We start from the raw sequence: 21,540 nt of genomic DNA, 5'->3' as shown, positions 1-21,540 counted from the left end.
AAGGCCAAGCCATGAAGGTCACATGGCCTTCTGGACATGGGGATGAGGACAGCGACTTCCACTGATTTTTAGGGTCACCCCAATCTAAGTGCTAGTGTGTGGCAACAGCCCGAGGAATCACAGAAACTTCGGGAGGGTGAGTCTGGTTATCAGCTCCCCCTCTCCACCCCTCAGAAGGAATATACCAAGCAAATCAACATAGCCTTGCCTTGTTTTGTACTGCAAAAATTCCTTAAATTCTAGCTGAACTAAAGGAACACATAATCTGAAACCAACTGCTGCTGGTGGATATGGTCATGTCATGTTAACTTGATCTGGAGGGCTTTTTCCAACCTAAAGGACTTTAATTCTACATGCCAGCGTGACTGGCAAGGCAGCATGCAGCTGGTATCTGCCATGTTTTTTAGACCCCAGACTCACACAGGAATGCTGGCTCCCATCATGTGAGCCCCTTCCCTGCTCCCGGCAGACACCGTGCATTTTCCTCAGAGTCTGCACCAGCTCTGAGTGCCGCACTGGCCGGCGGTCTCAGCAGACCCGGCCGTGGGGGGAACCGCCCGCGGCCCGTGCGGCTGCTTCCTCCCTGGCGGGGAGCCGTGCGAGCCCGCACCGCGTGAAACACCACCAAGGCCGGGCCGCAGGGCTCCTCCGGCAGCCGCCGTTACGGGCCCGGCGGGTCCCGCGGCCCTGCCCGCCCTCCCGGCGGAGGCAGGGGCGGCGGCGGCTCCGGGCTGCGGCGCGGCGCGCGATCCCCCCTCGCGTCACCCCGCGCTCCGTCGCCAGCACCATCGGCACCGAATGGCAACGGCGCGCCCGGCACGGGCAGGGCGTGCGCCTGCCACGGTCCCGGCCCCGCCGCGGGCGAGCGAGGACCGGCCCGGGCCAATTGCCTGCCCGGGCCGGGGCGGGGCCGGGCCGGGCCGGGCCGGACGAGCAGAACCGCGGCGGGCGCAACGCGGCCCGCGGCCCCGGGCGCGGCGCGCGCATGCCCGGCGCGGCCCCGTGAAGGTCAGCGCGGGCTGGCGGGGACGCGCGGGCGGGGGCGCTTTAACCCCTCCCGCGCCGCGCCGCGCCCGCACCGGCACGGGCACCGCCTGCGGCCCGGGGAGCGGCTCGGAGCGGGATCCGGCTGTTCTCCGGCCGGGCCGGAGCCTTGAGCCCCGGCCCTTTGTCCCCCGGCCGGAGCATGCGCTCGACTGCGTATTTCAGGGTTTTCCTATTTTTCCCCTTAGCCGCAGGTACGGCATGGAGCCGCAGCCGCCCCGATCTCCATCAATAGCCACCGAGTCCCTTCTGGAGCAGGAGGACATTTGCTATGAAGTGCTACTAATTTAAGCTGAAAACCATACCATACATATTGTTATCTATCTGGATGTTCTTAACAGACATCCAAAACCAGGTTTCCTTAAACATCAAATTCCAAGGCCAGACACTTGAAAATTACGGAATGGCAGCCTCACTTCAGCCGTTGACTGAGTAAATGTAAAAAAAAAAAAAAAAAGTTTAAAATTCCTGTAATAATAAAAACTCAGCTCTTAGCATGATGGTAGTTCTCCTAGCACTTTGGAAAAATCAGTACATGCAGCTCTTACGTTTTGCAAGTACAAATGGATGGAAGTGACTTGTCCAACATTACCTAGCTGAGAATGAAACCCATTTCCTGTGATTCTTCAGCCCTTCACAAAAGTGTCCAGGAAAACTACTGTGTGAGGCATTGGCACAAAAGGGTGAAGGTTACCATGCAAGAATGTAATTTCCCATATTAAGAGAAACAGCAGATAATAAATATTATTTTAAATTCTTTGGATTTCTATATTCCCAACTTTTTTTTTTTTCCCATAAAAGTGTAGAAAATAGTTGTCAATGTTCTTTTAAAAAGTGACTGATTTAACCCAAGTGATCCCCAACTGCTGCAAGTACCCTGGCAGCTTCCAGCCATCTCTGCCCTGGAAGCTCTCTGTGCTGTGGGGATCTGTGCAAGGCTTGTGTTCCTCCATTCATTCCTGAAGGCTGAGCACGCGCTGGCGCCTCATTCCTACTCACTTTCAGCTCGCTTCATGTCCCATTCTAACACCACTTCATTTCAGAGAAAGGCTGATCTCCTTCCCTGGTACTTCCTGGGGCACTGGGAGCCACTTGGTGTGTGTGGTTCAGTTTAGCTTCTGTTATTCAGGGCTTTTCAGGCTGTTAAACTAAGATGGTCCGATTAGAAAAGAGACGAACCAAATTGTTTTAGAGAGACATGTTTGCTGCTACTTGCCATTTTTTAGTCTGTAGGTAATTATAGAAGTAATGAAAGTGCTGATTGCCTTAAGCAGGTGTGATTTCCGTCACCCAAGTTTCACTTCAGTCAGTGTTGCTCTTTTCACTGAAACTTAGAATATTTGCAATAGTTTTGGAATTGATGCAACGTGGCGTAGAAGACATGCTGGAACCAGAAATATCCCAAGACGGAGGCTCTGCTTAATCTAAAGAAATGTCCACTTGTTCCTGAGTTCAGAATTATTCAATAGTCTCCTTAACAATATGGATATAGAGAACATGCTTATTCAATTTCCTAGCAATATACAGTTTGCTACAAGAGATTATCAGAATTAAAGTCCTGAGGACCTGGAGATGTGTCCTGTTCTTTGCAAACCACAATTCAATCCAAAACAGTGTGGGGTTACACATAAGGATATGAATCAGCAACTATCTAAACAGAAGATGGAGAACTGGCTGAAGAGACTTTTTTTTCAGAAAAAACATCTGGGGATATGATAGATCATAAGCTGAATGTGAGTTAACAGTCCTACACTGTCACAAAATAAACAGATAAACCCCAGAAGATCAGGAGACTGCAGGAATGCTGCCCCACTGCTCTCATCCCCTTGGTGGCAGCACAGGCACTGACAACAGTATTCTAGATTCTTCATTTTTCCTCATTCCATCTCTCCTCCTTCTCCCCATCCCCTGAGCTCTCCAGGCCACAAGCTGTTTCAGCTCAACAGTTCCTTAAAGCTGAAAAATTAAATGTTGCCAGAATTGCTGAGGAACTCTTCCAAAGCACTTCTGTCGTGGTATGAAGTCAGTGTCTTATCCAGACCAACCTTTGTCATGAGGGGCTCTGTGCATCAGAGGAAATGTGGGAGAAACCAGGAAACCAGGAAGGTTAAGGAAGGACAGCAAGTGTGACAAGAACTGTAAGGTCCAAACAAGATAAAGCAACAGTTTTCAGGTGTCCAAAAGGCTGCTGCAAATACAGGGAAGAGCTGCTTCCCATACAGAGAGTACAGGAAATAACAGCTTGGATTTCTCCCAGGAAGATTTATGTTGGATATTAAGGAGAAGCACAGCAGTGACAGTAGAGATGTTCTGGGAGAGTCTGTCCAGCAAGGATGGGACTCCTCTTCACCAAAGGTGTTTCAAGAACAGGTTAGACAAGTGTCTCTCCAGAGTGATGTAGGTGGTGTGGATTCTGACTGCGGACAGGACAGAGGACCAGCTGATTTCCAGAGGCTCCTTTTGCCTTATTTCCATAGAGAAACTGAAATTTTGTAACACAAAGGTTCATTTCTCTGTTAGGCCTTTCCAGTATGTGTTTCTAAAATCTGTTGGGGAGGGGAGGGGAGGGGAGGGGAGGGGAGGGGAGGGGAGGGGAGGGGAGGGGAGGGGAGGGGAGGGGAGGGGAGGGGAGGGGAGGGGAGGGGAGGGGAGGGGAGAGGAGGGGAGGGGAGGGGAGGGGAGGGGAGGGGAGGGGAGGGGAGGGGAGGGGAGGGGAGGGGAGGGGAGGGGAGGGGAGGGGAGAGGAGGGGAGGGGAGGGGAGGGGAGGGGAGGGGAAGTGAATGAAAGAGAGGAGTTCTTGGTGGGTAATCCTGAGGGAGCAGAGAAAAAGACCTATCAACAACTACCCTCAAACCAACTGCCCCCTTAGTCCAGAAAGTGTATCTTCATGATATTTGATGGTCAGAACGATGGCTTTGGGGTGCATTTGGTAAGAGCATCTAGAATTTTCACCTGCTGTCACTCACTGTCAGAACAGAGCTGAGGGAACCACTGGTTCTTCCCAATGAGGGTGGTCAGGCTCTGGCACAGGTTGCCCAGACAAGCTGTGCCTGCCCCATCCCTAAAAGTATTCCAGGCCAAGGTGGACAGGGCTTGGAGCACCCTGGTTCACTGGTAGGGCTGGAAAGTCCCTTCCTACTCAAACCATTCTACAATTCTCTGATTCTATGTATAATCAACAGCAACCATGTCACATCTAACCCTTTCAGATATAAGTTTATTGCACAACACTTTAAATCTTGGTATTCCTTCAGGATAGCTGCTAAAAATCCGAGTTCTGGGGTTTTGTGACTATTTTAATTTACTCTTATCAACATTGTCCTTAATGGTCCTTAGTGTCTGATGTTCATGCTTTGAAGCTTTTCTACATACCTGTCACATCCACATTCACTCTTCCTTTTGTCAGACTAAACAAGTGAAACTGTTATTTGCCTTCCTAAAACTCTGTGCCCATTTCTCATCATTCCATCTTTTTCCGTCAGTCCCAGTGAACCTGGCTAGAACAAGGGCAGACAGAACTGTACTTCCAGCGTCCAGACTTTTTTCACAAGCAGAAATCTATCAAACCTCGCCAGGCTCATAGCTGCCTTCCACAACATCCTGACAGTGACAGCTCCACGTTCTCTTGAACATGAACTGAAGTACCAGGCTGTTTCTCCTTCTTAAGCACTGTCATTAGATCACTTCTGGCATACAGTGCTTACTCCTGTGACCAGGCCCCGAGTGCATGGCTGTGCACTGCACTGGCACCAGATACCAGCTGCTTCTGTTGTTGTAGTTCACAGTCAAGCAGTTCTTCCCACATAACCTGTTCTCTTCTGCTTCAACAATACCAATTTGCATCAGCAGCAAATTTCACTATTACATTGCCTGGTTTTGTGCCATGGGCATTAGTGAAAATATTAAATAACACCAATCCCTAGAGAAATCCTGAACAAACTGCAATGTCTTTTGTGTCTTCTTTACTGAGCTCCTGCCCTACTCTGCAGTTCTGCTTTTACCTGTCTTCTGAGTCCCAGCCAAATTTTCAGATCACACTGTATCAAAGGCTTCACTCAAGCCTGGACAAGAAAGACACTGATTCCTTTGTGAGGAATCAATCTACTTATCTGAGAAAGAGTAGATCAGTAAACTTAGGCTGCTTTTTCATACCACACTTACCCTTCTCATACTAAGTTATTCTGTCTTTCAAAAATAATTCTTGAGCCTTGCATGGACTTAGGATGAAGCTACTGCATCTGCCTAGAGTACTCTTGCCCTTCTGTATTGTCAGAAAACCTACAGGATTTCCTGTTTGTCAGGAGTCCATTACAGTTCATTTTGATTAATACTAGCAATGCTAAGGATTATATCCTATTCTCACTGAAAATATTTTAAAAGTGTCTATAGTTTAAGCAGATCAATAGTAAGTAAATATGGACTGAAGGATGTATTCATAGGCAAAGCTGCTTAAGAATAGAGCACTAGGAGGCTGGAGAAAGGACAGAACCAAAGAAGGAAAACAGAGCAGTCTTGGCATGGATTGTCTCATAAATCCAGCCCCCACTTCAACTGAACTGGAAGGACGATTAACAGGGGAATACAATCATGTCAGCCTTAGAACATGATGGAACTGAGAGCAAACAATAGTGGTGATCATAACAAAAACTGCATTGCCAGACAAGGCAAAATGTCTTTTAAAATTATTTTATTTGGCAGAATAATTACAGGTTACTCCAAAAAGTCAAAGTTAATCTCAAACAGTACGTCATTACAGCAAACAATGGCTTTGGAAAAAAACAATGGACACCATTGGGAAATGGCAAATGTGACTTAGAGGCAATGTAGTAAGACATTATTATACGCCTGAAATGTTTAATAGGAACATAATTTGTATGTAATTTGTATGTAACATTACTGAAAAGTTATAAACAAGTAATAAAAACAAGTGGAAGGAAAATGACTACTATGGGTTTTACATACAGATTTTTTTACATCCTTCAAAGATCTAAAAGAGAGAAGCAAAATATTTGTAAATTAAATCCTCACACAAGAAGACTTTGGAAAAGTTTCACCGCCAATTAGGAGAAAGGATAAAAAACTCAACTCGGCCTAAAATGTTAGACAGGAGATTTAAGCTGGAAAAGATCAAGCTGGTGGAAGATAAATCCTGAGGTGGAAGAACTGTGCTACGTGTGTAGGGCAGGTAGGATGGTTTATTCATCCTTTCAGCGCTGGCTCACCCAGTACATAAATCCATGTATGAAATCGCAGCACCATGAGCACAGCACTTGGGACATGATTACAGCACTTGGGCTCCAGCTGGACAATGGGCTTTTGGCTAAGCATTGCAGGAGCGGAAACGGCCTGGCTACAGCACAGCACAGTGGCTTGTCTGCTCCTCTCCCTCAGCAGGGCACAGGCACAGTAGGCTGGCAGCTCCCAGCTCCCAGCACAAGCCGCCTTTGGCCGGGGTCACCCGGCACGCAGCACGCACTGCGGCCATCCCCGGAGAAAGCACCTTGGAGCGACCAGGCACACAAGTGCTGCGACAAGTTACTTGTTAAAGCATCTTCAAAATGTACAGAAGCATAAGCTGAATCATTCTGGCGTTCAGTGCTTTTCAAAAGAGAGTTTACTTTGGAGAACTTCCAGGAGAGGAATGTGTTTGTGCAGGGCCATGAACTGTCAGAGGGAGAAGAGCTGAGCATGTTGTACTTTGTGTCACATTCTCTGTCACACGCCACAATCCTTCCCATTCTTGGGACTCGCTAGTTTCTGGTGCCTGAGAGTATGGGGAGGTTCAGCTAAGAACAATGTCATCTCTGACCTTGAGAATTTGCAGATGAAGTTAGCGGATGGAAATAGAAGGAGCACAGTGGAACAGAGAACACCAGCCATCCCGACAGGCATGCCAGCTGTCTGGCTACACTTGTTTGGAACAGCCACCAAATTCCTACCCTCTGCACCCATCCTCGACACCTGTTTTCAGATCAATTTATACCCTGCCTGCAACTTGAAACCATAAAAAAAACACACTTGTGGGGGATTTCAACTACCTTATTGTCTCTTGGGAAGTAACTATGCTTCTTCAAAGAGATTCCCTGGTGTTCTGATACATATATCAGAATACACAGCCAAGCTGGTATATATACATATGATACAGCAACACCAAATGCTAACTATAAATATTATGCTAAATAATAATACATAAATATCTGCTAAGGTTATAGAGAGAAAGGCTTTCTAAATTGTTATTGTTAGTCTGAGATACCATGAAAATTAAAACAGTATTTCTTTAAATCCTTTTAGTTCAGATCTTGGACATTAATCTCCAGTAGGGTATTCACCTAATCTAAATAAGCATGAAACAAACCTAAAAAATTAGTGAAAAGTTTATGTAATGGAAAGTTAATCACTAATATTCCAATAATAAGAAGTACAGGGTGTGCTAAGAAATATTCCAACACAAAAAAAGTTTGTCATATTTCTGTTCTTCAGAAAAGGTTCTTCTGTCTATCACATAACTTACTCCTTTTCTGCTGTGTTTGATCTTTAGCAACTCTTCCCCTTGGCTGATTTTATTTTGACAGTTACTCATTTTTTCTTATCTTCTGTTTCTCCAGCTCCTTCTATTCGAGTAAATCCTTCCTCTCCCCAGTTCACGCTCCTGCTGTTGCACATCACAAAACTGCAATTCCGTCTCTTCTGAACTCAGCAAATACCTTTTTTTCACTCTGATTAAATCCTCTTGGAATGCCACAGGCAAAAATTTGCTCCGAAATTGTCTATATGCAGTAAAGTTACTCCATATAGATAAGAGCCCAATTCTGCCTCCCATCAGCCTTATGCATTTGCTGATTTTACCCTGCCCTGCATCCACTTTGCCATGCAACCCCAGTATGCCTTTTCTCTTCCACAGTGTTGCAAGGAGTCAACAGCTCCTTGTAAGAAATTATTTAATCAAAATCGGTTCCAGACCTGCATCCCTCTCCTGTTATGGCCTTGTTGTAAGGCTTATGATCTTCCCTTACACTTCAACTCCCTTTGTCTATCGAAAGATAAAACCTCTTGCCTGCCTGCAGAAACAAAAGGTCTCTGACATTTCAAACCAGACAAAGTCCTGAAGAACACCCCCAGAAAATTACTGTTCTGTCTGGCAGCTGGTGTAGAATGGACCACATATAATTCCAATAATTAATATTAACTCCAATAATTAATATTTCAGTTCCTGATCCTGTTGCAGTCTCCCTGTAGCAAAGCATCTGAGAGAGCAGGAACATATGAAATGCTTTTTCTGCTATTTGCCTGTGGCTAGAGGGCAGAAGGCCCTCAGTCCCTATCTTCAGACTGATGAAGCTGTGACACATTCTCCTGATTCCTGTAGCAAGGGTGCCGTGTCTGCTCCCAGACTGACAGCCCACCTCTCCCTCCTCCAGAAAGCTTCTGAACACCCACGCTGTTAGAGATGATCTCTCTGGTCCCTTTTCACCCTGAACATGCCCTGAATTCCACGGTACCTGACACCTCCCAGGATGGGAGTGCTGTGATGGCTGTAGCCTTTAGAGCTCTTCAGGAAGGACAGGCTGGGGGGTGAGGAGGAGGAGGAGGAGGAGCTGCCCTTCAGCCCAGTGTGTGGCTGGAGCACTTAGAGCTCCATCTTGGGATGGACAGAGCACGAGCTGAGAGCTTGCAGACCAGAGTTAGGATCAGAGTTATCATGGACCAGCATGTAGCACCATGGTGTCTGCTGCAGACCACCTACTGGGGGAGAAATAGTGAGACCACAAACAGCAGGAAAAATCCCCATGTCCGGTCTCTGGTCTTCATGGAAGACTTCAACCACCCCAGTATCTGCTGAGGGCGTAACACAGCATGGCACAAGCAATCCATGAGGCTTCTGGGTCACACCGACCATAAACTCCTACCAGCTGAGGAGCAGACAAGGAGAGACGTTCTGCTGGGCATGGAAGAAGTGGTGAGGAATGTGAAGGTCAGAGCAGCCTTGGCTAGACCATGAGATGATACTTCAGGAACATGAGAGGATGGACCAGGGTAGAAAACAATCAATCAATTGGAAAGAAGAGAGTTCCAGGAGATCTGGTTGATTTTCAAACATCAGCTCCTCCAAATTCAAGACTGGTTCATCCCACAGGCAGGAAATTAATCAAAAGCAGCAGGAAGCCTGCATGCATGAACAAGGAGCTCCTGACCGAGCTGAAGCATTACAAGAGGCAGAAGCAGGGACAGGTGGGTGACCCAGAAGGAATACAGAGACAGTGTCCAAGCATGCAGGGATGTAATCAGGATAAGAAAAGTCCATCTGGAATTGAATCCAGGTGAATAGGGAGAAACATGAAGGAGGACAGAAAGGTTTTTACAAATATCTCAGCAGTAAAAGACAGATATGTGAGAATGTAGGCTTACTGGGGAGAGGATTTGCTGCGAATGAACACAGAAAAAGTTGAAGTACTGAATGCCTTCTTTGCATCTTTCTTTATTGGCAAGACTGGCTGTCAGGAATTCCAGTCTCCTAAGACCAGTCTGGAGCAAGGAAGACTTGATGTCAATGAAGGAAGACAAGATTAGGGAATGTTTGAACCAGATGGACATACACAACAGGTGAACAGGTTTTTACTTAGAAAAGATTGCCCAAAGAGCACGTTGACTCCATCACTGAAGATACTCAGAAGATCACTGAACTTGGTAGTCAGCAAATTACTCAAGCTGACCCAGCTCTGAGATGGGAGGTTGGAACACACAATCTCAAGAGGCTCTTTTAAACTTCAACCATACTGTGATTTTATAATTCTATTCAGGAAAGACTTAAGCATGACAAGTAACTCAATCAACTTGCCCAATCAACATGTAGTGAATTTGTATGAGGAACCACAGCCTGGAGACTGGAGCTGAAACAAGGCAAGGACAAAACACCTGGAGTGCCTTTACCTGCAAGCATATATGCTAGTCCAGCAGCAGCGATTGAAAGTGTTTTTTGCCTTAAAAGGTACGTATTAGGGGGCAAAAGAGCATGCTAATGAAGGTAAGTAATGCATTTCTGTTTTGCTATCCTTTAATGCAGGACTAGAAAGAAGCTACTGGAATGAAAAGCAGGCTGTTGATGAAAAAAACTAAACACTGCTTAGTAATACCTACACACAATACAGAAAAATGCATTCAAATGCTGCTCCTAAAATAATTTTATCAGTTGATCACCTTGAAATTATCACTGTTCCATTAGTGCTTGTGCATCCTCTGCCTCATATTTAAAAAAGATGAAAACATCAAACCATGCTTCAATCCTACTTCTGGTGCCAAATATGAGTTGGCTCCGTTAGAAAAGAATCACAGTGAGTTTAGAAGAAGTGGTGCCTATTGTACCTAATTTGCTTACTTTATTAGCAGTTCTTAGGTGGTGGATCTAGTGCAGATAGGCCTGTCAGTGTCTCTGCACAATTCTCCTTTTAGACACCAGAAAGGGCTGCTGGGATGCAGACTCTTTGCATATACGTTGTTTCCTATTTTTTCAGATCTGTCTGTCCACGCCTTTGAAAGAATCAACATCAAACACTCTCTGATGCCTCTCTGGATAGCAAAAATTCTACTTTCTTTATGGGGAGCTGCAAAGAATTCTTTAATACTGGCAATTAGGAAGGAACTCTCCAGATGAAACAATGCTGCGCAATTAATCAGTTTTACACATGGAGCAGGAACACTTCCAGTTCACTCGTCCTTGTCAGCTGCAGGATCAGAGCACCTGAATGTGTCCACAGCCTCTGCTCCAAGGAGGAGCAACAAGGAGCTGGAAGCCTGCGCCGAGGAGCTCTGCACAAGCCCTCCTTGAGCCCCCCTCCAGTCCGTTGCCATGGGAACAGATAGATGCCTTCCTGTTGCCAAGGAGACAGCCACTGCTTTTGGAGACTGTGCCCAAAGCATTTCAGCATCTTTAAGATCATAAAGAGTTTTACACAGTCATAATCACCTCCCCCAGTTAAGCACATCAATCATTCTTCCATTCCCATTTTCAGAATATCTTTTAAGCACTTTGCTATAATATGTCACATTATCCCTAATATCTGGTTTTGGTATCAACACTTAAAATGACATTGTCAACCTACACACCTCTGCATGCCTGTCGTTTCTCCTGCTGTCCTGCTGCTCTTTCAGTTCACTCTCTCTGATCTAATGTGCAATAAAACGGATTCCTTCCTCTCCACAGGCTTCCTGAGGTCTAGAACCGCACTTCCAGAAAAGCTGGCTGGCAAAAGGCAGCGCCCACCTCTCCTCTGCCACCAGTTTTAGCCACATGTCCGTAAAGTCAGCCGTGCTCTGTGCACCGGAGGCCCCGGGCAGCAGCAGCAGCAGTACGCGGCAGACTCCGGCCAGCCGGGCGGGAGCAGCTCCCGCAGCAGGCTCAGCACGGACACGGTCCTGGCAGGTCCGCACTGCCCGCCTCAGCCAGGACTCGGTCCTGGCAGGTCCGCACTGCCCCGCTGCGGCCGCCTTGGCCAGGTCACCGGGGGAGCTCCTGCAGCACGGGACCTGTGTGCAGGTGGGATCTGCACTGCAGCCCTGCAGGAGGACCAGGGCGGTTCCCTGGGCTCAGGATGCAGCGCTGGTGCCACCCAATCCCGTTTCACATTCTCGCTCCTCCCTCACCCAAGCCTTTTCCCCATCCTTCTGAAAAGACTGCATTGATAGTTAAGATTTGCAATTTGGGGAGGAGTGTCAACTGCAACAGGGGACTCCTGCTCCATATACCTGATGTGGGGAAGGAGACCCTGCTAAGGTCTGAGCTCAAAGGATCAGTGGACACATGTCTCATAATGGGGAAGCCTGGTGGCTCGGCATTCCTGGCAGCAGAGGGACCCCTTCTCCACCCTTACGCCTCAATTTACTGACTGAATGCACTGCAGTGCCTAAAGAGTGAAGGGGAACATGGTCCACTTACTAATCACAGAAGTACAGAATCATTTAGGTTGGAAATGACCTTCAAGATCATCAAATACAACATACGTCCAGCCCTGCCAAGTCCACCACTAAGCCATGTCCACAAGTGTCATATCTATATGTCTTTTATCTTCCCTCCAGGAACGGTGATACTTCCTTGAAAAGCCTGTGCTGGGGCTTCAGAACCCTTTCAGTAAATAAGTATTTCCCAGCAAGTTGAACCCATTCTCCAGGCTGAGCCCCCTCCCAGCTCCCTCAGCCCTTCCTGGTGCTCCATTCCCTTCCCAGCTCTGCTCCCTGGACACGCTCCAGCCCCTCCATGTCCTTCTTGTCACAAGGGGCCCAGAGCTGCCCCCAGCACTGGAGGTGGCTCAGCAGGGCCAGCACAGGCACCAGCACTGCCCTGGGGCTGTGCCCACACCAGTCTGGTATAAGCCAGGTGCCCTTGGCTCCTGCCCACCTGGGGGCACCCGGGCTTAGATTCAACTGAAAAAAAACCCCAACACCCAAAATACTTTGGTTTTGGGTGCAACAAAGCAATTATGAAGCAACAGGCTAGTTTTAAGCCTGTTGCTTCATAATTTCATCACATGCCTGTATCTTCTATAAATTCTAAGTCCATTTGTGCTTTACCTTTCCTCAGTTGTGGCTGATGATCTCAAGCACTTTTACCTTCATATATCATTTCTCTAAAGAATTCACACATGCCTCCTCTCATGGAAATCTCTCCACCTCTCACTATCCTAATCACTTTTTCTAGAATTCTTCTTGGTCTACTAGTCACTGCATCTTAAGGGATACAAAACTCCATTCTCTCTTCACGACATAGGAGAGCCACAGATTTATACAACATTACAACAGTAACTTCAGCTTTGTTAATTCATTTCCTGTAATATCTAACAAGCCACCACCATCAGCAACTCCTGGTGTCCCAGGGATTGCTCTAATCCAGTTTAGACCTCTTGAAAGCCACGCCTGCAGTTTCCTAAAGGCTCATCAGTCAGTGGAAGTCAGCTCTTGGGCTTTGTTGCCATTATCCCTTGACTAACAGCCTAACAGTGTCTCTCTTTTTCTGTACCACTTTCCCCATTTACTTATTGTCCCCTTTGCATGGAGAACCTCCTTGACTGCCTGACCTTAAAGAGGAAGAGGTGTACTTTATTTACCCTTACATTCCTGGCAAAATTCACCAGGAAGTGCAAATTGCTGCCCCTGGGGAAGGACAACCCCAGGCATCAGGATGTGCTGGGGGTGACTTGGTCCAAGAGCAAAGACAAGGACCCTGAGTGGAACCCACAGGGCAGCTGGGCTGCACTGGCCACAGGGCCAGGAGGGGATCCTGCCCCTCCCTGCAGCATGGTGAGGCCACAGCTGGAGTGCTGTGCCCAGCAAGAGAGACAGGGACATACTGGGGAGTGCACAGGAGAGCCATGAGGATGACAAAGGGACTGGAGCATCTCTCCTGTGAGGAAAGGCCAGGAGTGCTGGTACTGCTCAGTCTGGAGAAGGCTGATTAATGTATATAATTTCCTGATGGGACCATGCAAAGGGGATGGATCCAGGCTCTTTCCAGGAGTGCCCAGTGACAGGATCTGATGCTACGGGCACAAACTGAAACACAAGACGTTCCCTTGGCACATCAACAAATAGTGTTTTACAGTCAGGGTGACAGGTTGCCCAGACAGGCTGTAGAGTCTCCCAGCTTGGAGATATTGAAAGGCTGTCTGACCATGGTCTTGGGCAACCAGTTCTGCTTGATGACCTCCAGAGGTTCCTTCCAACCTCAACCATTGTATGAGTCACTGCTTTTTCTTACTGCTTATGAGGAGTTTTCTTTATTGACTATCTATTTCCCTTGTTAGCTTTTATATTCTTTGGAAACCTGGCTGAGAGCCATTTTCAAAACTCTGAAATGCAATATGCTGACAAGCCCACTTTTATTTACATAACCTATAAAAGAATTCTAATCCTAATAAAACAGGGACACAATGGAGAACAGAATAAGAACATAACAGACCCATGGGGCACATGTGTTTGTCTCTACAGAAGACACGGTGACTCCTTACCTGCAGTGGCACACTTACACACCAAGTCTTCAAACAAAAAACAGGACTCTACTAATTACAACTTTGTGTGCAATTTACATTGTTCAAGATATTAACAGGTGAGGATGGCTGCAGCACTTGACAGAAGCATCCACTTAGAAAATAAAATTTGAAGGAATTATGAAGAGCTTGACAGAAGACATTACAGAACACAGTATCAGTCAGTACTGGTTTTTTATCACACTGCAGCCAGTGCTGGTCACATCTCTAAAAGCATACAGCAGAATTATAACCATACAGATATAGAAAGACTACATACAAAGTAATCCTCTTATGGAGAGGAGCTGAAGCAGAGTGCCTGTTTCTATTGCAGAGGAGGGGGGAAATATACAGAATAAAAATTGTCACTGTGATGAAAGAAGCACATTATCTTGTAACAAAAGAACTTGAGGATCACCAACGAAAATGGAGGACTAAGTTCAAAATGAATTAAAAGTTTTTCATGTAAGATAGGCAGCCTGGGGCACTAAATGACATAGCACTTGCCAAGAGACACTGAAGATGCAAAAAGCAGTAACTAGATAAGGAGCAGTAACTAGATAAGGAGCATCCAGTTTTCTCAAATATGTAAACCACTTGGCCAAGCCTGTATGTGCCAAATGTCCAGAAGACACACGCCACCATTTACTTCAGAGGATGGTGGAGACTGAAAGTACCAGACAGTCCAGAGCAAAGTTATGACAGCAGATGTTTCTCAGGTGCCCTGTCTCAGGGCACACTGCCTTTGTCCCCTAGCTGGTCTGTGCACATCCCAGGGAGATCTAGGCATAGATCTAGATCTATGCAGTTCTTAGCAGTCCACACAAGTTCACTTCCTTACCAAGATATGTCTGGACTACCAAGCACAAAACTGGCACAAGAATTATTTACAAACCACATACAGATACCATTGGACTAGAGACTTTGATTCATACAAGAATGCTACGTATTAAGAGAACAAGCAGATGGGCTGGCATGGCCTTTAGAGTTTCAAATCCTTCCTTGCCCCAAGTCAGCCTTGATCTGCCAAAACCCTTCTTAACAGATATTTGTCCAAGTCCTTAAATTCTCCACTGGTAGAAGGTCTACAAGCAGTATGTCACATTTAAATTTCCAGTGGTCAACCAGCTTGTCTTTGTGGAAGATATAAGGCTCACAGTAAGGACCAATGGAAATCAATTAGTGCTCAGTAAAATATGGGTGTCATATCATCCAAAAGTTTCTTTTAGGATAAGATCCATTAACATGTAGATCAACACCTGGCTTCAAGGCTGGGGTTGGTGACTGGCTTCTCCAGTCATGGGATGTTCTTTGATGAATACAGAAGGAGAGACAGGATTCACCATCAGCCAGTTCCCTGAGGACCCTGGCACGTGTTTCATCAGGTCCCACGGACTTCTGTACGTACCTGTTCCTCAAATGGTCTAGGTCCTGATCTACTCCTACAGTGGGCAGGGCTTCATTCCCCCTGTCCCTACCATGACATTCAGGGACTCCAGAGATTTGGGAAGAACAATTACAAGGGAAAACTGAGCACGAAAAAAGTTGTTGAGTACCCCAGCCTTCTCCATTTTGGTCATCACCAAATGTCCATCTCATTTATTGGGGGAACAGATCCTGGCCATGAGGGTTGACATCCCAGAAACAACCTGTGTCCTGGGCTGATCCCTCAGCACAGACAGCATGTATGGGGTGGGATTATTCCTGTTTGCACTTGTCAGACCTCACCTGTGGTCCACAGTACAAGACAAACACGGATCTGTTGGAGCAAGCCCAGAGGAGGCCACAGAGATGCACAGAGGGCTGAAGCCCCTCTGCTCTGGAGATGGGCTGAGAGAGACAAAACAGAAGAAAAGGCTCCAGGGAGATTTTCTTGCAGCCATCCAGTACTTAAAGGGGGCTTGTAAGAAAGACAGAGAGAGACCTTTTACCAAGGCCTGTAAGAGAGGACAAGGGACAACATTTTTAAACTGCTGTTTTAAAGAGGGCAGTTTTAGATTAGACCTAAGGAAGACATTTTTTACAATGAGGGAGGTGAAATGCTGGAATACAGCTAGGTGATCTGTGAAGGTCCCTTCCAACCCATACCATTCCATCCCTGTGACCCACAGTGAATGAGCTTTGTACTTTCTCCTGCAACTGCTAAGACTGGCCCCTGTCCACACAGAGTGATCAGCCTGCCAGCCCATTCTGTTACAATGTGGGTACCCCTATGATCCCAAAGAAACAAACAAGAATAAAACCCCTCAAATAACCTTCCACTATGTCCTCGCTCTATCCTGAAAATGGGAAGCTTAAAAATCTGCAAGTAACACTTTAAAATCATTCCTCACTGGTCTCACAGCTGCAAACATAGCTCTTCTGTTCCATATAAACACTACCTTTTAACTGTAAATTCTGCTGTTGCCATGAATCATAGTATTTGCCAGGGGGAAATGACTGGTTTAAATCTTTAAAATTAATACATTTATAAATTTTCAATATCATACTTTGTTGGGCCTCACAATTTCACCAAGTGCAGTCAAATTTCTTTCACATCACAGACTCATAAAACATTAAGGGGTTGGAGTGGACGTAAAGATCATCTAGTCCCAAGCCCTTCTGCCCTGGGCAGGGACACCTCCCACTAGACAAGGTCACTCCAGGCCTTATCCAGCCCAGCTCTGAGCACTGCCAGGGTCGAGGCGTCCACAACCTTTTGGACAACATGTGCCAGTGTCTAACTACCCTCATAGTAAAAATTTCTTCCTAATATCTAACCTAAATTTCCCCTCTTTCAATTTGTACCCCTTACTCCTTTTTCTATTACTGCAGTTACTGACAAAGAATCCTTCTCCAGCTCCCCTGCAGCCCCTTCAGACACCTCCACATAACTTCTCTTCTCCAGACTGAACAGCCCCAATTTTCTCCACAGGGGAGAAAGGGAGCCTGTCTCCACAGGGGAGTTGCTCATCAAAAGCATACTTGCAAACCAAAGGCCACGTGCTGAAAAGTTAAGGTTACATGATTTCCCACTTCAATGCAATTGCTGTGCCTATAAATATAAAAATATATAACTGGTAAATTGTGTTTTCTTTCCTGCAGTTTAGGATCTTGAAAGGAGCTGAACTACCTTTAAACAAGCAATTTTAAGAAATTTATTCACAGGCAGAGAGTAAGTGTGCCAAATTTGGAGGTAAAAAAGGTAAAAAATACAATGTTGCATAGAATCTCACAGTGACATTCTTGGAGCAGGCAAATTCTTCAGTCAAGCTAAGGCCTTCAAGCTAGCTAAGGCTAGTTCTGTTCAGGGAGAAATGCTTCTGTCCCTCACTTTGGGCACTGATCACAGACAGACACAGACACCACCTGTTCTATACCAGAACAGAAAACAGAGAAGGCTACACGACTGCAAGAGGCCAGAAGGGAAAGGACAGGCAGTTTGTCTCTCAAACTCTGAAACCTGTGAATGCAGAGTTTTTTAAAAAATGGAAGGAAGACTAAAACACCTTTCTGTAAAATTCATGAGGTTCTTGTCCAGCACAAAGCTGCCAGTGCTCTCAAATACATCCACGTACAGAAACAACAGTGTCATTGTCACTTCCACATCTACTCAGTGAATATTGGAAACAACTGACAAGGGCACCTCAGGTTGTCAATTCACACCTCACTTGATGACCTCTGGGGAAATGTAACACACCTCACTTTATAACCGCTGAGGAACATTCCCAGAACAAGACCTATTAGGCAGTGTTTGCATTATGAAAACACTGTGGAGAGTGTGCACAGTGCAGCCTTGTGAGCTAGATGAAAAGGCAATAAATTGTAGATACCTGCTTGGTTCCATGTACCCAGGACATTTCTATATAAATGCAAAACCTGGATAACTCCCGTGGTATAACATCTGAACTCCTAATCCTTCACAGTTTAAATTAGGAACCATTCAATTCCTCCAGCTGCATCTTTCCAGAAAAGATAAGTTCCTGGAATGCTGTTCAATTCAAGTAGAGACCACCAAATTCTAGGTGTTAGCCCAAGCACTCTGCTTGGAAACCACTGCAGCAGCACTGCACTGGGTGAGGAGATAGTGCCCGGTGATAAAGAGAACGGAATGTTAACATTAACATCTTCACCAAAAAACTGAAGGAGTTTTCATACTCCACACAGGTGAGGTGACCTCTCTAGGCTGTGAAAGGTGAGAAGTCACCAATCCAGGAGTGGCCAAAACAAAAGTCCCCTGCAGGCATGCTGTGTACTGGCTGGGAAAACAGACAGGTAGCTACAGATGGATATTCACAGTGGAAGCAACAAGAAGAATGTAACTAATGGTAGAAAATGAGGATGTCAGTGGCAGATTTGGACGCCTTATAATGGAAATTACCAATGCCCATCCAGCAATAGCAGGTACTGAAGAAGTCTTCCTAGCTGGGAAGAGCTAATTTAAACCTGCACTGAGAAGCATGGGAACCCCACAGATCAATAACCACCTGACAAGAACTAATCATGTTTACTTGTGGCAAATGGAGTAATGAATTACTACAAAGAATACTTCTACTACTACTCCTCCTCCTCTTAGCAAGCGCATTCTCCAGTGTCACTTCCTCTGAGCCAGTCCACTCTGCCAGATCAGCATCTTCCTGCCAACACTAGCACAAACTATCACAGAATTAACTGGCTATTCAAATGGCCAGTTTATGTCAGCAGCAGCAAGCTGGCATCTTAAGATTTATTTCACAACAAAGTATTTCCCATGTGCCCAAAGGTAAACATTTTCCATCCCCAGTCCACAACACAGACACATGCTTCCTGACTAAAACAGGTCACTTTTCAAAGAGCTAAAACCTACCTGTATGAGACAAGGATGCTGAACGCCTGGAGTCACATCTGTGTCGACCAAGAGGAAGCAAGAAACTTATCCTGTGGATGGAGCAGGAGACCAGATATTATGTCATGATGAATTAGCATATGTTCTCATTGACCTTAAGCAGTTGCAGCTCGAATACAGCAGGCTGAGGATGCATTTGGATCCAGCTCTGAAAAGAGAAAGTACATACTGGGTGAGAGGGAAATAACATACAATAAAAATAACATTTCCTACAACAGCATAAACCCATGTGACACTTCAAAAGCAGCACAACTTGCAGAAAAAGAGAGGAGGGAGAAGAGCAAATAAAGGGAAGATGAGACTGACATAGCAGTTTGGGACTTGTCTGAAGACTGTGCACACAGGTGCATGATAGGCTGCCAGGACAGCAGTTTTGCCCAGGCACTGGCCCGTCCATGTAGGCTCTTGAGTTTCCCCATAGGACCCAGCTTGTATTTGTGGTGTCTGGAAAGAACACAAAGATTACTGCTTGCCTATAACCTGGCAACCTATTGAGGAGGCTCTGATAAGAACCACAGGGTGGGTAGCATTGGAGTGGACCCCTGGAATTTGCCTGTCCCAAGTAGCAAGAGTATTGTCTCACACAGATGTTCTCAACCTTGGGAAAGCAGGCCAGTTTAGGAACATTAACCAAGTCAGCTTGCTTTCATCCTTAAAAAAGTCAATTTCTTAAAGAACTCAGAATCCACTCCGACCAGAACACTCCAGCATTTTATCAGGCACCCTTTAGCTGCCCGAGTACGTTAAGGAGAGTGTGGCAGACTGGAATAATTAATGATCCTACAGATCTAGGGCATAGTCAGGGCAGCTTCAGTGTCTGCATGCTATGATAGCTCCCAAAGAAGACAAACCAGGCTAAGAAGGAAAAGGGACCTGTTCCATGGGAAGAGCTGAGGCAGCTGCATCTGCACGTACGAAGCCCTGCACAGCAGCTCCTGACAGCTCTGTACTGTAGCTGATGAAGAAAAGCAGCATTACAGCAGAACAGGTGTGAGCACCAGCGCACAAAGCATTCTCAAGCATAAGCTCACACCTAGACATGCAAATAGAAACTACTGCTCAAAGAAGGGATAGCCAAGAAAGGGAAAATGAGCATTGCAGTGCCAGCCTGGGCAGTGCCAGGCAGCATAAGCAGAGTGGATAACTCCACCAGGGACAAGACTCTGGATCTCGTGGGGTCAAGAAAAGGGAAGAACAAAGGGCAAAAAGAAGATAACGGTGAATTCTGCTGAAACAGAGCTGTAGTCAAGGAAGGACAGAGCCCTGGCAGGCAGGGGCTGAGGCAAGCACTGCAGTGGAGGCAGCGCAAGTGAGAAGGGAGAGTGCATGAGGTACAGAAAGGAACATCACTGCAGCGCTGAGGAGAAGGAGGAGAGCAAAGGCTGAGTGTCCTCACCCTGCCTTAGGGGCAAGGCCAAGCTGCAAGTTCCTCCTCACAGAGAGCTCAGTTAGTTCGGTTGGTGGTGTCCCCATGGAAAACAGCAGATCGTTGATTGCTCCTGAGACATCACCAAGGAACTGGTTATTTTCAGAAGCTGCAGGACTTCCTTGGATGGGTGGTAGGGTGAAGTCAGTCTCTCCAAGAAGGGCAGTGCTGACAGCACCATTCTCCCAGATCATTCTAACTGGTGAATTACTTTGCTTGCTCCTCAGTCCCCCTTTTCAATTCTACCTCAGTTTCTCCCAGCAGCAACTAGCAGACAGGGATCCTCCACAGGCCACGGTGATGGAGGGAACGGAGAAGAGTTCAGGCCTCAGGGAACAGGAGGGAGGAAAAGAGCAGCAATATCCAGCAGCAAACTCCTGGTGCCAAAGTGAGATGGTTTGCATGTGTGGGAAGTCAGGAGATATTCCAGAAGGCCATGCAGAGCATCAGTCTCCCACAGACACGGATCTGTTAGTCCTGAGAGACTATCTTGGACCATATATCTCCCTCTGAAGACAGAACTGAGAGGCATCTTAGAGGCAGCAAGTCAAATACTCTCTCTCAAAAGCTGCCATCTCCTGTGTGAAGGCTGGTTGTTCCTGGAGCACCAGAGACAGCAGTCAGTTAGATGCAGGGCAGCGCTCGGCTGTCTCCAGGGTCAGGGTGTTAAGAAGAGGACCCTCCTCTCCAGAGGATGCATGGACCATGTCAGGGCAGGATGGGCAAATCCAGAAGAGCGATGGTCTCCCTCGGTAAAGTCAGTCCCTGCTAAAGCAGACCCTCCCGAGGGGGCCTGCAGCCCACATTCGGGAGCGGTAAACGAGCACTGGGCTCCCCCTTTCTGCCTGCCCCTCCGAGCGAGCCGAGCTCCTGCCAGGCAGCAAAGCCGCGGGGCTCGGCAGGGGACGCGGGGCCCGCGCTGGGACGGCCGGCGGGGGCTGCACCGCCTCAAGCCGAGTCCGCGGGCAAGAGCAGAGAGCGCGGCAGCCGCCAGGCTGCTCCAGCCGCGGCTCCACGAGCGAGCGGCGGCAGAGGCAGGCGGCACCGCCGGGCAGTACCGGCGGCGCAGGGGTCCGCCCGGACTCCACCGGGCTCCCGACCGGGAGAGCCCTGCGGGCAGAGCCCGGGCGGGAGCAGCAGCGGTGCTGCCTTGGTCCGTGCCCAGCCCCGGGGCACCGCCGGCGTGGGCGCC

At 47.2% G+C, this 21,540-nt stretch overlaps 1 protein-coding gene across 2 annotated transcripts in view; it reads right to left on the bottom strand.

Moving 5' to 3' along the window:
* SMARCD3 (SWI/SNF related BAF chromatin remodeling complex subunit D3) overlaps positions 1–21,540 on the bottom strand; it is a 75,872-nt gene that overhangs the window by 53,717 nt on the left and 615 nt on the right. Inside the window, exons 1-2 of one of the 2 annotated variants that reach the window (XM_084203965.1) lie at positions 20,319–20,426; positions 18,884–19,070 (exon numbers count right to left, since the gene is read on the bottom strand). The gene's annotated coding sequence lies outside the window, so the exon portion shown is untranslated. Of the gene's footprint in view, positions 1–18,883; positions 19,071–20,318; positions 20,427–21,540 lie in introns of those variants that run through there. The other variant, XM_084203966.1, reaches the window with a different exon arrangement.

This window comes from Fringilla coelebs (assembly GCF_963513975.1).
Source record: "Fringilla coelebs genome assembly, chromosome: 1".
NCBI classification, from domain to species: Eukaryota; Metazoa; Chordata; class Aves; order Passeriformes; family Fringillidae; genus Fringilla; species Fringilla coelebs.
This window is presented reverse-complemented; position numbering and strand designations above follow the sequence as displayed.